The sequence below is a fragment of the Sceloporus occidentalis genome, unplaced genomic scaffold (genome assembly GCF_023333645.1).
Source record: "Sceloporus occidentalis isolate IW3139 unplaced genomic scaffold, rSceOcc1.0.p SCAF_90, whole genome shotgun sequence".
Lineage (NCBI taxonomy): Eukaryota > Metazoa > Chordata > Lepidosauria > Squamata > Phrynosomatidae > Sceloporus > Sceloporus occidentalis.
Genome location: NW_028317070.1, coordinates 1,482,050 through 1,499,057, shown reverse-complemented (window position 1 = coordinate 1,499,057; position 17,008 = coordinate 1,482,050).

Genomic DNA, 17,008 nt, shown 5'->3' with positions numbered 1-17,008 from the left:
TTTGGGTGCATTAAAGATTTTTCAAAGGCGATGATAGTGTTTGTTGGCGTAAGCAGCGTAAGGCGAACGCGATATGGGTGTATGTGAGACTTGCCAAAGGCGACGGTGGTGTCTGTTGGCACATCCGGCCTAAGGCGACCGTGATATCGGTGTATGTGAGACTGGCCGAAGGTGACAGTGGTGTCTTTTGGCACAACAATCCTGAACCGAAGTGGTTTGGGTTAGGGCTGCAACTAACGATTATTTTAATAATCGATTAGTTGGCCGATTATTTTTTCGATTAATCGATTAATCTGAAAAAAAATTTTAAAAAAATTTCAATTTAAAATAATGTAATAAAAAACATACAATTTACACTTTCATCTCTTTATCACAATGGTCTCTCTCTATTCACCTTCTTATTTTACTGACATAATAATAAAAGCTACAAGAACCCAAACACAGTGTTTCTCAAACTAGGTTTTAATACAAAGTTATTAGTAAATATTAATTCATATGTTAACTATTTTTCATATTTAATAAAAACTATGGGAAAAAAGCCTTGTTTAAATTTTTTTTATTTACCAAACTGCCCCCGGTTATGCACATCTGACCCCCAGCTTGCCACTCTGCCCCCATATATGCCTTATACCTCTTATATGCCAGTGATATGCAACTGAGCCCCCTGATATACCTTTTACCCCCAGATATGTTTTATGCCCCCCTGATATGCCTTATACCCCCTATATGCCCTGAAATTCATAATACCCCCCATACACCACTATAACTCACCCATACAGCACTCTGGCTCCTCCCCCTCCCATACACCACTCTGGCTCCTCCCCCTCCCATACACCACTCTGGCTCCTCCCCCCCTCCCATACATCACTTTGGCTCCCCCCCTCCCATACATCACTTTGCCTCCTCCCCCTCCCATACTCCACTCTGGCTCCTCCCCCTCCCATACACCACTCTGCCTCCTCCCCCTCCCATATACCACTCTGCCTCCTCCTCCCATACATCACTTTGGCTCCTCCCCCTCCCATACACCACTCTGCCTCCTCCCCCTCCCATACATCACTTTGGCTCCTCCCCCTCGAATACACCACTCTGCCTCCTCCCCCTCCCATACTTCACTCTGCCTCCTGTCAGCCACGGAGGTTCACAAGACACCAGGGAGCCGGGTAGAGAGGCAGCGTGCCGTATGGGAGGGGGAGGAGCCAGAGGGGTGTATGGGAGGGTGGCTCCCATACACCCCTCTGACTCCTCCCCCCTCCCATACACCGCTCTGCCTCTCTACCCGGCTCCGTTACTGACAGGAACTTTCACTGAAGCTTCATAGAAGCCTCAGCGTAAGTGAAGGTGAGTAACGGAGGCTGTCTGTGCGATGCAGACCCCCACCGGCTGACAGGATGATCCTCTGTCAGACGGTGGGGGTCTAAACGATGCGCACAGACAGCCTCCATTACTGCCCTTCACTTACGCTGAGGCTTCTATGAAGTCAGTAACGGAGCTGGGTAGAGAGGCAGAGTGATGTATGGGAGGGGGGAGGAGTCAGAGGGGTGTATGGGAGGGGGAGAGAGACGGAAGTGAGAGACCGGCCGACAGTGAGGGGAATCCAGGTCCCCTGCAGCGTTGCGGGGGATCTGGATTCTAGTGTTATAATCCGATCTCTGTTTGAAGTCGGATTATAATTTTTCTAATCGATAAAAATCGATTCGATTAATCGATAATGAAAAATGTTGACAACGATTTTCATTATCGATTATTATCGATTTTATCGATTAGTTGTTTCAGCCCTAGTTTGGGTGGATGTGAGACCTGCCGAAGGCGACTGTGATGTCTTTTGGCACATCCGGCCTAAGGCGGTCGTGATATGGGTTTATGTGAGAATGGCCGAAGGCGATGGTGGTGTCTCTTGGCACATCCGGCCTAAGGCGATCGTGATATGGGTTTATGTGAGAATGGCCGAAGGCGATGGTGGTGTCTCTTGGCACATCTGGCATAATGCGACCGTAATATTGGGTGCATGTGAGAATGGCCGAAGGTGACAGTGGTGTCTTTTGGCACAACAGTTCTGAACCGAAGTGGTTTGGGTGTATGTGAGACTTGCTGAAGGCGACTGTGGTGGCTCTTGGCACATCCGGCCTAAGGCGACTCTGATATGGGTGTATGTGAGACTAGCTGAAGGTGACAGTGGTGTCGTCTGGCGCAACAGGCCTGAACCAAACGTGGTTTGGGTGCATTAAAGATTTGCCAAAGGCGATGATGGTGTCTGTTGGCGTAACCGGCATAAGGCGAACGCGATATGGGTGTATGTGAGACTTGTCGAAGGCGACGGTGGTGTCTTTTTGGCACATCCGGCCTAAGGCGATCGTGATATGGGTTTATGTGAGACTGGCTGAAGGCGACGGTGGTGTCTGTTGGCACATCCGGCCTAAGGCGACTCTGATATGGGTGTATGTGAGACTAGCTGAAGGTGACAGTGGTGTCGTCTGGCGCAACAGGCCTGAACCAAACGTGGTTTGGGTGCATTAAAGATTTGCCAAAGGCGATGATGGTGTCTGTTGGCGTAACCGGCATAAGGCGAACGCGATATGGGTGTATGTGAGACTTGTCGAAGGCGACGGTGGTGTCTTTTTGGCACATCCGGCCTAAGGCGATCGTGATATGGGTTTATGTGAGAATGTCCGAAGGCGATGGTGGTGTCTCTTGGCACATCCTGCCTAAGTCGACCGTGATATGGGTGTATGTTAGAATGGCCAAAGGTGACGGTGGTGTCTTTTGGCACAACATGCCTGATCCGAACGTAGTTTGGGTGCATGTGAGTCTGACCGAAAGCGACGGTGGTGTCTGGCGCAACTGTCCTAAGGCTACCGTGATATTAGGTGTATGTGAGATTGGCCGAATGCGACAGTGGTGTCTGTTGGCTCAACTGTCCTGAGGCGATCATGGTAGTGGTGGATGTGAGACTGGCTGAAGACGACGGTGGTGTCTGTTGGCACATCTGGCCTTAGGCGCCTGTGATATGGGTGTATGTGAGACTGGCCAATGGCGACGGTGCTGTCTTTTGGCACGACAGGCCTGATCCAAATGTCGTTTGAGTGGATGTGAGACATTCGGAAGGCGACGGTGGTGTCTTTTTGGCACATCCGGCCTAAGGGATCGTGATATGGGTTTATGTGAGAATGGCCGAAGGCGATGGTGGTGTCTCTTGGCACATCCGGCCTAAGGCGACCGTGAGATGGGTGTATGTGAGAATGGCTGAAGGTGGTGTCTTTTGGCACAACATGCCTGATCCGAACGTAGTTTGGGTGCATGTGAGACTGACCAAAGGCAGCGGTGGTGTATGTTGGCACAACCGGCATAATGTGACCGTGATATTGGGTGTACGTGAGACTAACCGAAGGTGACAGTGGTGTCTTTTGGCACAACAGTCCTGAACCGAAGTGGTTTGGGTGGATGTGAAACTTGCCGAAGGCGACGGTAGTGGCTCTTGGCACATCTGGCCTAGGGCGATCGTGATACGGGTTTATGTGAGACTGGCCAAAGGCAACGGTGGTGTCTGTTGGCACATCCGGCCTAAGGCGACTCTGATATGGGTGTATGTGAGACTAGCTGAAGGTGACAGTGGTGTCTTCTGGCGCAACAGGCCTGAACCAAACGTGGTTTGGGTGCATTAAATATTTGCCAAAGGCGATGATGGTGTCTGTTGGCGTAACCGGCATAAGGCGAACGCGATATGGGTGTATGTGAGACTGGCCAAAGGCGTCGGTGCTGTCTTTTGGCACGACAGGACTGATCCGAATGTCGTTTGAGTGGATGTGAGACTTTTGGAAGGCAGCGGTTGTGTCTCTTGGCACATCCGGCCTATGGCGACCGTTACATGGGTTTATGAGAGATTGGCCGAATGTTTCTGTTGGCACAACTGGCTTGAGGCGATCATAGTAGCAGTGGATGTGAGACTGGAAGAAAGCAAAGGTGGTGTCTCTTGGCACATCCGCCCTAAGGCGACTGTGATATGGGTGTATGTGAGACTGGCCAAAGGTGACGGTGGTGTCTTTTGGCACGACAGGTTTAAACCAAACATGGTTTGAGTGGATATGAGACTTGCTGAAGTTGACGGTGGTGTCTTTTGGCACAAAAGGCCTGAACCGAACGTAGTGTGAGTGGATGTAAGATTTGCCAAAAGCGACGGATGTAACCGGCGTAAGACGAACGTGATATGGATGTATGTGAGACTGACTGAAAGCAACAAGGTGTTGGCGCAACTGTCCTGAGTCGATCATGCTAGTGGTGGAAGTGAGATTGGCCGAATGAGACGATGGTGTCGGCATAGGTATCCTGAGGCGATCATAGTAGCGGTGGATGTGAGACTGGCCGAATGTGATGGTGGTGCCTCTTGGCACATCTGGCTTAAGGAGAACGTGATATTGGTGTATGTGAAACTGGCTACAGGCAACTGTTGGGTCTTTCTGCGCAACCAACCTTACTGGCCTTGGTGTGGGTATATGTAAATGTAAACCGGGCTAAGGAGACAGTGCTAGGGGGTGTATGTGAGAATGGCCGAAGACTACGGTGGGGTCTTTCTGCACAACCGGCAAGCAAAGTTGTCTGCGAGTTTTCACTTTTTTTCCTCCCCTAGTTTTTCTCTTATCTGCAGGAAATCAACAGGGTTCGGTCAAGGCAAGAGACAGCCTCTTACTGCCAACATCTCTTACTCTTAAGACTTACTTAAAATGAAGGAAAAAAACGTCACCAGCTGTAGAAGTTTGGAGCATACAGAGATAATGAAATAATAATGTGAACATTTTAAAGTACAACTGCATTCTAAAACATTACACATGAAATCAATAAACCTCTTAGTGCCCAGAGGGAAGGGCTATTCTTCTGACATGGTTCCCCAGAGGTTTCCCCCAATAAATGGGGGTTTTTCCTCTCCTACGTGCTGAAGAATGACTCTTTGTGAGTCCAGAGGTGGCAATTTGTTTAAAAACCTTTGAGATAAATATGTATCTGTCTGCAGATGTTGACTTAGTAATAAAGTTTGTTTAGTTTCTTAGTTCTGTTTGCGTTTGAGTTAATCTTTTAAAATTTTCCTGGGGTGCAGGCTGTTTGGGGACAAACATTGCACAAGCAGGTTGTTGGCAAAGATGGTTAGGCGAGCTCTTTGTTGCAAATATAGCAAGGGAGAAACTCGCACAGAACCCTGACCTTAACCCCTTCAATCCCCTATGGACGTACCGGGACGTCAAAAAAACGCCTATTAAGGAACCCCTATGGACGTACCGGTACGTCCAGGCCTTCGTGCAGCGTCAGGGACACATCCCTGCCGCTGCACGGGAGATCAGGCTGTCCGTTGACATCCTGGACTCCCCACTGACAGCAGATCTGCTGTCAGATCTGCTGTAACAGCTTCCGGCACGAAAGCCGGAAAGCTGTTACATTTTAAACTGCCCGATCACGCAACCTGCAGGGGATATCCTGTCCTCCGATGAGCCACAAATGCTGCGATCTCTATGCACGTCTGTGAGGACCTGGATAGAGATCACAGTGTGATCGGTGCAGGGGGATCGCCGGGAGGGGAGTGAGAAACCATGTCTCTCACTCCCCCTCCCGTCCTGAAACAGTGAAGGAAAAAAAAAACGTTAATTCATTTAAAAAATATTTAAAAAATCATTAAAATAATAATATAAATAATAATAAAAAAAAAATAATGTGAGCTGTGAGGTCATTGTGACATCACTGGCATGTTAAGGAGGTCCCTAAGAGGACCTCTAACCATTTTTGTGTAAAAAAAAATATAAAAAATACAAAAAAAATAAAATAAATGTAAAATAAATATAAAAAAAAAAACTTACATCCCATTGCTCTAGCATAACATCTAGCCAGTATAACCCTCCTGCCCCCGTTCACAACCCACAAACCCATTAAGCCATAGGCATAAAAATTATACAAAAAATGTACACCTTATAGTATGCTCCCTGGTGCTGGGAAAGTATATAAATCTATATAAATTAGGTATTTCTGAAATCAGGACACCTGAATTGATAAACTTGGAGGGGATTTTCCATCACTTTACCTAATTTTGTGAGGATTCAGAGGGAAAATTAAAAAAAAATCACTAATTTTTACTAAATTTCTCATTTAAAATTTTCATCTAATCATCCAACTATGGTATCAAAAGAAAGCTCTATCTCTCCTTGAAAAAACAATATATAGTTTACATGGGTACACTATTCACAGGAAAAGAGAATCATCGATGAACCGACATAGCGCAAAAATGGCAAAATTGCTCCGGGCTTTGAGGTACCAAAAACCCCTTGGATTGAAGGGGTTAAACCCAATGAACAACTTTGGGATGAATTGGAATGTTGAATGCAAGCCAGATCTTCGGATCCAACATTTGAATGGGTACAAATTCCCATAGACACCCTTAAATATCTTGTTTAAAAGCTTGCCAGAAAAGGTGTGTGGGGTCTTAGAATTAGCGTCTGCGCTAACTCTTATCCAATACATGCGCTCATATATGTGTGAACATTTTACACAATCTTTTTATATATATATATATATAAATATATATATATATATATATACATACATTGGTTATCATGGTAATATGCAGCCACATTAGGCTCCCTGATCTATAGAGTGTGAATGTCGGCAAGAAATCTGACGACACCAGTTCAATGAGTTGAGTAAGCAAGAGCTTCTTTATTCAAGTTTACTCCTTAATTTTCTAACAATATATAGGAAAAGAAGCGCAAACAGTTATTAGCATATTGTCTAGCCATCTGTTGGTATATTTACTTTAATTTGCTGACACACACGGTTTAAAAAGGTCAAGAAAAAATAGCCCCCCCCCCCCCCCCCAGTCAAGAAAGGGACGACTTGTCCTTTGTCGTGGTGGACTCTGATTCTTTTGCAACAAGGCACTTAGAGCAAAGAAAACACACAAAAACATACCATACGTACACATTCTTCCAAGACACAAACAAGACATAAGTAAACTAAGAAATGAGGTAGACAGGTGATTGTAGTGTTATCTTATCTGCTATCAGCAGAATAAGCAATGAGGTAAAGATCATTGTGCTGACATCCAGAATCAGCAAAATTCTTCAACTTCCACATGAGAGATTTCTGCCTTCTTGCTTCCTTATCCGATCTGCTACAACTCAAGACCCCAATCATTCTTGGGCTGTTTTTAAACAACTTCTCTTGCAGATTTTCAGAAGAAATACCTTGAGATATGTATATAATATGTAGTTTTCCTTACATCATATACAATACATTAAACTTGTGCACCGCTAGCAATATCGATTCAGATGAAATTTTCGTTTAGTTTTTGCTGCATTCATTTTTAAGCCACAAATTTCATTTCCCAGCTGTCTGGCTTGACAGCATTTTTGGGGGCATTTTTTGATTCAGACATTATATTCGGGGGGTATTCCCAAAGGAGGGGATCCCTGACACCTTCTGGTGTTACCTTTCACCTACAGAAGCACCATTACGAGGAAGAGAAGGAAGAGGTCCACACTTGGCTCCGCACTGCAGGAACAGCACGGCACCAATGGATACACACATACAACAGCATGTTATGGGACTCAGTTTCTCAAAAAATCAAACCAGTTTTATTATTTCATCCCTCGGTTATATGACAGCAGCAGTAGGACTAGCTGAATTTCCCCCAAAATTAGAAAAATGTTAATCCCCCAGAGGAAAGAAGGGAATTGATCTGCAGAGGCAGAGCAGGGTACAAGGCAGGCACTTCCAGACAGACAGATCCCCTCCTATATTAGAATTGATCCACCCGACAATAAAAGGGCACAAGGCAGAGCACAGGTCAGGCACTGACAGACGCATCCAGCCACATGACTGAACAACCCCTCCATGTTTTAAAAAATAATTGATTTCCCAGAGTAAGAAAGGTGATAGATAAGCAGCAACAGACGTAGGCCACTGTACTTGGGCAAACAGGCATTGGCAGATAACAGGCACCTGCAGCCCCTTGGGACTGAATTTTCCCAATGTTACACACATTAAAATAATTGATCCCCCAGAGTTAGCATGGTGAAAGAGTAAAAGCAGCAGTAATAGGGCACTGGGCCGAGGTAGGAATACACTGGCAGATGACAGGCACATGTAGCCCTTTCGAACAGGACTGAATTTCTCCAATATTATACACTCATCGGCCGCTTTATTAGGTACACCTGTTCAATTGCTTGCTAACACAAATAGCTAAACAGCCAAACACATGGCAGCATTTTATCATGTAGATGTGGTCAATACAACTTGGCTGAAGTTCAAACTGTGTATCAGAAAGGGGAAGAAAGGGCATTTAAGTGACTTTGAATGTGGCATGGTTGTTGGTGCCAGATGGGGTGGTCTGAGTATTTCAGAAACTGCAGATTTACTGGGATTTTCACGCTCACAACAATCTCTAGGGTTTACAGAGAATGGTCTGTGAAAAATCCAGTGAGCGGTAGACAAAAATGTCTTGTAGATGTTAGAGGTCAGAGGAGAATGGGCAGACTGGTTTGAGATGACAGAAAGGCAACAGTAACTGAAACAACCACTCGTTACAACCAAGCTATTCTGAATACCATCTCTGAGTACAGCAGCAGAAAACCACACCAGGTGCCACTCCTGTCAGCTAAGAACAAGAAAAAACAGACTACAATTTGCACAGGCTTACCAAAATTGGACAAGATTGGAAGAACGTTGCCTGGTCTAATGAGTCTCGATTCCAGCTGCCACGTTCAGATGGCAGGGTCAGACTTTGGCGTAAACAACATGAAAAAGCATGGATCCATCCTGCCTTGTATCAACGTTTCAGGCTGGTGGTGGTGCTGTAATGGTGTGGGGGACATTTTCTTGGCACACTTTGGGCCCCTAAGTACCAATAGAGCATTGTTTAAAGTGACAGCCTACCCGAGTATTGTACCCTACAGTGTACCCATCTTCTAATGGCTACTTCCAGCAGGATAATGCACCATGTCACAAAGCTCACATCATCTCAAACTGGTTTCTTGAACATGACAATAATTTCACTGTACTCCAGTGGCCTCCATAGTCACCAGATCTCAATCCAATAAAGCACCTTGGAATGTGCTGGCACGGTAGATTCGGATTGTGGATGTGCAGCAACTGCGTGATGCCATCATGTCCATATGGACCAAAATCTCTAAGGAATGTTTCCAGCACCTTGTAGAAAGTATGCCAACAAGAATGAAGGCTATAGTCCCAGTTATACACTATAGTAGTCACTACAGCTTCTCCAATACACCCTACGACAGTACATTTTCTGCACTAAAATAAACTTTTTATTATCTCAGCCTCTGCTAAGCTAACTTTCCTTGTTACACACTCCAACTCTTATCAAGCAAAAACTCCAACAGGTTGTTGGACCCATCACTCACAACCATAACCATGAGTGAAACGACCTCTTGTTTTTTGGCTACTTCTACGTCTATCAGAGTCCCTCCCACTTTACTTCATCAAAGAGGGCCTTAGCAGCTTGTAATGGCGGTTGCTACACTTAGAGACAAATGAATGAATCATAACGACATTTCAGCACTTTTACAATTCGTTTTCAGCAGTTTCTTCTGGGATCGCAATAGTTTTCAGAGATCCGTACGAAACAGGCAACTTCCGTTAAAAAACACGTTTGTATGAATCCAAAAACAACTCTAATTTGTGGTTGGGGTAAATGAATAGGATAAGTGGAACGGAGACATAATGACGAAAGAGGCCATTTGACTGAGGTATGCCAAAACCGACGTACTAGGTAAGCCTAGAAGAGGGCAAAAGAAAAAAGACAGAAAGTTAGTTGAACCATAACTTCAATAATAAATAAGCGTGAAAATATGCAACAATAAACTATAGTGTGAATTACATAAAGGCATTACGAATTTCAGATGCAGGTTGTGAAATATATAGTGTAAAACAGGAGGATTTCCATCTGCCTAGCTTCTTGATTATACGGGCCAGAACTTTATTCTTCGAAGCCGCCGAGGCTGCCCCAATTCTGAAAGAGTGACCTGAGTATGCAAGTGGGTTAAGGTCTATCCTGGTAAGTAATAACCTACCACATCTTATGAACACAACTGGCGATAATGGCTTCCTGGGAAAGGGCAAAAGAGGACTGTCTATCGGTTTACCAGCCAAAAACCATAATCTCCCAGAACTGCTACTGGGCACCAGGGGAAATTAGTAGGAAAAATTGTAATTTGTGAATCGGTTCGTCTTCGTATGACCTATATGAGTATGTGACAGTACCCTCCATCACTGGAGCCCCTGGAGAGGCTTGACAGCCAGCCTCCTCCCTATTGACTATGGGCCTTGGCTTTGTAAAGACTGCTGTGTCTACCCCCAGAAGTATATCATCTCATCATTTGTCGAGGGGATTATCTCTGGCAGACAACCAGGATATTCAACCAGGGAGTGACCACCATTGTTTTAGTTTAAAGTCAGCCCCCCCACCCCATGGTGTACTAATATGTTGTATAAGTCAGCCTCCCTCCCCACCTCAGTTCTACCACTACAGACATTTAACCCCGCCAACCATCCCTGGAACTGATTTCGGACGGTAATAGATAGTGGAGGTTGGGACCCCATTGTATTGTTAATCCCTTTACTGACCTTGTTGGGAGGCAGATTAAGAGGGGGGGGGTTGTATCCCAATATCTTGATTTATGTTAATGTGTGCTTTGCTGGCTATATCCAGCCATGTGTGTGAAAAATAAAGTAGTCTTCGCTTTGGTTATACCCTACACTGAGTCTCAGCTAGTGACTGGGAAACCGGGGAAAGAGTGCGTTCTCCCAGGCTAAGAGAGCAAAAGTAAGCGGAGGTAGTCGGTCGGACTATCCAGCTCCGTGACACTATACATGTATCAGGACTAAAGGGTGTGTATTTAAACATTTAACCAAAGCCCTGAAAATCCCACCATCAATCGGCAAATGACTGGGGGACTTTGCTGGCTTGGTCTTTTTTGTAGACCTCTTAGGAAGGATTTGACCGGGTGAGAAGAAATGAGAGTGCTCGTTCGGAAAATACAACGAAACGTAATGTTGGACTCCTGTTAGGTAAAGCTTTATTGTACCATATGAAAGTCCTAGGACAGAATGCCATGAAAGTTTAGGAGAGTGCTAATCGAGTGCAGATTGGGGGGGGGAGGAAGAACATATAAAATTACTAAACAGGACTAGGCTCTATCGTATGATTTTGCTAGATAACACCCTAGTTATAATATGTCAGGCTTTGTTCAGGTACTGTTCTAGGCTAAAATGAGCTTATTGAAAACCAGGGAAGCAGTTGGCATTGCTCCCGCTGTTAGATGGACTTCGAAAAACCTTTGAAAATGAAAGCGAGATGGAGCGTCAACCTCTATAAAACAGCTGTGCATCAAAGTTTGTAAGCAGTCCGTTTGGAGGCTGCAAGGTGTCTGATGTAATGTCTCTCACTTTTCTCGCTCTCTCAACGCGTTTCGCCAATCTCTAGTCGGTTTCCTCAGGAGAATAATCTGTGAATCTCTCAATGAAACACACAGCATTTTTACGTTGTGCCACTTCTAATTGTAAGTGCATCCATATCTTTTAGATAATTTTTACTGAAGATACTGCACCATTTTGGTTTATTTGTTTTTACAGATTTTAAAAAGCAATTAAATAGAACATTTTATTGAATCCTTTGATGGGTCCATTGTGTGTGTATATATATATATATATATATATATATACATACACTGTATTTGCTCGATTATAAAACGACCCGCCAAAATTTGAATATTAATTTAGGAAAAAAAGAAAAAGCCTGATTAGACTATCCTATAAGAAAAAAGTTTTATTAGTAAGTATTAATTTACATGTAAAGTATTTTTTCATATTTAATAAAAACTATGATTGAGAAAAATGCATTTTTTGTTTTTATTTCCTTTTATTTGCCAACCTGCCCCCAGTTATGCACATCTGCCCCCAGATATGCCTTATACCCCTATTTGCCACTCTGCCTCCCTGATATTCCTTTTAACCCCCCTATATGCTACTCTGCCTCCCTGATATTCTTTTTAACCCCCTATATGCCACTCTGCCTCCAGAAAGCCCTGATACACCCCCCATATGCCACTCTTACCCTCCCCCTACTTATCAGTGCTTCCATAGACTTCTCCCCGTGCTTCAGATTCCTTGGTGTGTAGTGGTGGCAGCCAGTGAAGGTCTGTGCGATACACGCACACAACCTTTTCTACTGCTGCCAGCACATCTATGAATGAGCACCGGAAGGTAATGCGATGCCGGCGCTCCATCATAGAAGCCCCAGAAGAAGTGCCGGCAGCAGCGGAGATTGTCTGCGCACAATTACATGCCAGGAGGTCAGGGGTATACATTCTGAAGAGCTTACAATACCTTCTCCTTTGTGAGTGCCTCCAATACTGGGGAGGGATAATTTATTTGGATTGTATTGCACTATTGTTTTTGATTCTTTTAAAGATATCTGTTAAAAGATTGATTGGGCCTGGGATACATTTATACATCAGGTTCTGTGTTGATTTTTATATTAGATTTGCACTTTTTGGAAGATATATATTTGGGTCAAAAGAAAAGATTTTTATTGTGTTGCATATATCGTATTGGCTCGATTATGGGCTGCACCCTTAAAGTTTTGTGCTATTTAAAAAAAATATATACCGTATTGGCTGTAATATAGGCAGCACTTTTTTCCCCCACTTTAAGTCTTTAAAGTGGGGGTGCGGCCTATATTCTGGGTCTAGCGCCCGATGCCCGGGACATGTAGTCCCGGGCACCGGGCAGGCAGCGGGGTTAGGATACAGATCCCCCGTAACGGTGCAGGGGACCTGCATCCTACTCTCCGATACACTGAGACAGCCTCCCCTGCCAGCACTTCCCACGGGGGGAGTGCCGGCACGGGAGATTGTCCAAGCGCATCGCGCAGACCTTCACGTCTGCAAGATGTGCTTTAAAAATCTCCCTTGCCGGGACTCCCCCCGTGGGAATTCCCAGCAAGGGAGATTGTTAAAGCACATCGTGCAGATGTGCTGGCAGCAAAGGTTGTTTCTGCTCGCATCGCCGCTGACGGTGAACATCTGCGTGAACAATCTTCCTTGCCGGTACTTCCCACGGCAGAAGTGCCGGCACCAGAAGTTGAATACGTGTTATGTGTAGATGTCCCCCGCGGACCCGCAAGACCCTGTGGAGTCTGCACCGGTAAGTCTGGTGGGGGGGACATCTTGGGGACAGAGTGGCAGCATATCTCGGGGGGGGGTAGAGTGGCAGCATATCTCGGGGGGGGTACATCTTCGGGACAGAGTGGCAGCATATCTCGTGGGGGCAGAAACTTTTTTCATTAAAAAAAGCGCCTAACTTTTAGGGTGTGGCCTATATGCGGGTGCGGCCTATATCTGAGCCAATACCGTATTTTTTGAGAAAAAATACATGTGTGGAATGGTAAAGCAATATTTTATTTAATGAACAGTAATACATGTATTTTATAATAATTGGTACCTATTATGCAGTTAGTCAGCATAGGTTATATACAAACAGAAATTTGGAAAGCTAATAGCCATTTTAATTCATAATGCACCTTACTTATAGATATACCACTCTGCTCCTCAGATATGACACTCTGCCCCAGATATGCTTTATAACCCCTGATATGCCACTCTGCCCCCCGAGATATGCCACTCTGCCCTCTGATATGCTTTATGCCACCCTGATATGCCGCTCTGCCCCCCTCTCCAATGCATCCCCTGTCAGGGTTGTGGAAAGGAACTCAGTATGCAGGACAGAAGGGTAGTAGTAAATGATAGCCAAGGGTCAGGACTGGAGACAGCAGCGTAGTCGGGTACAAATAGCCAAGGGTCGATACCAGGAATAGCATAGAAGACACAGCAACAAACAGCTCTAACTGGCACAATAATTGAGCACTGAATGAAACTCAGTGCTGCTTTTTAAAACCACCACTAGGTGTTGCCCCACCCACCCCTGTGCGTGGCCTCCATTCAGGAATTAATAAAGAGAGGTGGGGGCATGCGCATGCTCTTAGATTCAGCTGTGTGAGCAGGCGATGGAGCAGGAACGGGGATGGCGGTGAGAGCAGCGGCGTGGGAGCTGGTACCCGTGGTCGGCGGTGAGTTGCTTCGTTGGGGTTCTCTCCGTGAACCCTGACATCCCCAGTCAAGTGGGGGCAGCCGGTGGACGTCTGTGAGATGCACGTAGACAACATCTGCTGCTTCTCGCCCCTCCAGCCGGCGCTTCTATGTCGACGCTCAGTCAAAGTGCTGGCAGCGGAGGTTATCTGCGTGTATCACACAGACGTTCACCGGCTGCCAGTGCCAGCAGCTGGACGTCTGCGCTGGCCGGTAGTTCCGCTGGGGCTTCTTTGACGAAGCACCAGAAGGAAATGTTGGCGCTCTGTCATAGAAGCCTCAATGGAAGTGCCAGCAACAGAAACTGCATGTCCCGGGTGTCGGACGATAGAAATTGCGTATCCCTGTGATAAACCCCGATTATTGGCCGCACACACACTTTAAAGACTTAAAGGGGGGGGGTGCGGCCTATAATCGGGCCAATATCGTATATTCAAAAGTTAGTCTTTCTTGTTTCTCTCTAGAAAATAGCTTATAGAAAGTGAACACCAGTGTTTGTGTCAAAGTGAAGATGGAGAAAAAGTATAGAAAATCAAAACAATAATACTCTCCTTTCTTTATCGTATGTACAGCGGCAGCCCTACACAACACTCTCCAAAATGTTGAAATCCAAAAACACTCAAACATTCTAAAAAAGGCCAATGCTTCCACTCACAAGATTATTGTGATATTCACAATAATCTTGTGAGTGCAATCATTGGCCTTTTTTTTTTTTTTTTGAAGTTTTATTACGTATATACACTATTACCGTATTTGCTCGATTATAGGACGAGGTTTTTTCCAGAGCAAATGCTCTGAAAAATACCCCTTGTCTTATAATCGGGGTCTGATTATGAGACTAAGATCCAGATCCCCCGCAGCGATGCAGGGGACCTGGATTCTTCCCCCCCAACTTACCGGTGCTTCTGAGTCCCCGGTGCTTAGTCCGGGCAGCGTGTAGAGCTCTACACGCTTCCCGGACTAAGCACCGAGGACTCAGAAGCACCAGTAAGTTTGGAGGAGGGAGGGGGAGGGAGTGTTAAACGGCATTTCTGGAGGAGTGCTCTGTGAAATGCCCTTTAACCCCCATAATGCCACTCTGCCTCCAGAAATGCCTTTTAACCCTCTATACGCCACTCTGCCTCCTGAAATGCCTTATACCTCCCTATATGCGACTCTTCCCCATAATATGCCTTTTAACCCCCTAAATGCCAGAGTAGCATATAGGGGTATAAGGCAATTCTGGAGGCAGAGTGGCACATATGGGGTCAAAAGGCATATCATGGGGCACAGTGGCATATAGAGGGTTAAAAGGCGTATCATGGGGCACAGTGGCATTTAGAGGGTTAAAAGGCATATCATGGGGCACAGTGGCATATAGGGGGTATAAGGCATTTCTGGGGCAGAGTGGCAAGCCTGGGGGCAGATGTGCATAACTGGGGGGGCAGGTTGTAAAAAAAGGAAATAAAAACAAAATATTTTTCTCAATCATAGCTTATATTAACAAACAATTGTTCACATAGTTTACATGAATTAACATTTACTGGTAAAACTTTTTTCCTATAGGGTCGTCTTTTTTTTTTTTCTTCTCTAAATTAATATTCAGATTTTGGGGAGTCGTCTTATATTCATATAAAATACGGTATTATTCTTTTGTCTTTTGTTTTCTTCATCCCTCTATTCGAATATCACAATCGGTTCATATGAGCCTAGGTGGATCATGTTTTTGTTTCTCTCTACGCCAGGGTTAAAAAGCTATATTTGCTAGTACCTCTGAAGAAGCCTTAACAGCTAAACGCATGCATCTTTTGTATCAGGAAAATAACCGCATTATTAACTAGCAATAACTGTCAGGATTCTATCCTGACTGCAGGATAGTCGTACCCTTCGTTTGCTATAATGAATGTGCTGTGTATTTCTGTTCAGTTGTGTATTTCTGTTCAGCTGTGTTTTGTTATGCTATTACCCTGTCTCCCTCACCTGAAGCCTAGACCACTCACACCTGACCTAACAGGCTTTAAATCCCTGCCTCCCAGTACCAGACTGGTGAGTTCATTAAGTTCTTTGGAGCCACAGTTCATGCCAGATGCTGAATCTGTCTATTGGATTTGCCTGCCTGCCTGCCTGTTACCTTTTTGACCCGGACTACCTTTTGGATTTACCCTTTGCCTGCCTGTTACCTGTTTGACCTGGACTGCCTACTGGATATCCCCTTTTTGCTTGCTACCTGTCCTAGACCCTTTTGGATACTTACCTGGACTTCTCTACCTTCATACTCCCCAGCAGTCTGTATGCATGATATGCCTCCTATTTGGCTGCTTATGGTGAGATGTCTGCTTTGCTTTGTGTAATATACCTATAACCAAACATTCCGCTTGTGTCATTTGTGAAGTGTTTCTATCACTGTGTTCCTACACTCTGGACTCCAACATCCAGCTAAGGGCTGCAATATGATGAGCCTGACAATAACATTATTTCAAATGGGCTGAAATGTTTCTGTTAATTTTCCACAACAAATTTTGGTTCATGCCCTTTCAGTTGTGCTGAAAATTCTGGACCATTTTTAATTTAGGAATTACATTTGTTGCCCTGTGCCCACATTTACTCTCTCACGCTCTCTAAATGTTTCTCTACCTTTTCCGCTGACAACTTCTGTCAACCACGTCTGCATTGCCTTCTTTATTTTCTTTCTTCAATCTATCTCCAATCTTCTATCCTTGTCTTCATCGCAACAGACATAACCCGGTGGGAACATCTGCCAAAATGGCGGCACTTACAGTGACATCCTTTGGCGAGCCAAACCTCCAATCGGCAGAGAGGACGTTACTGCACCATCATTTTGCCCTCATTTGAACTCGGCAATATGGCGGCGCCTGCGGTGATGTGTG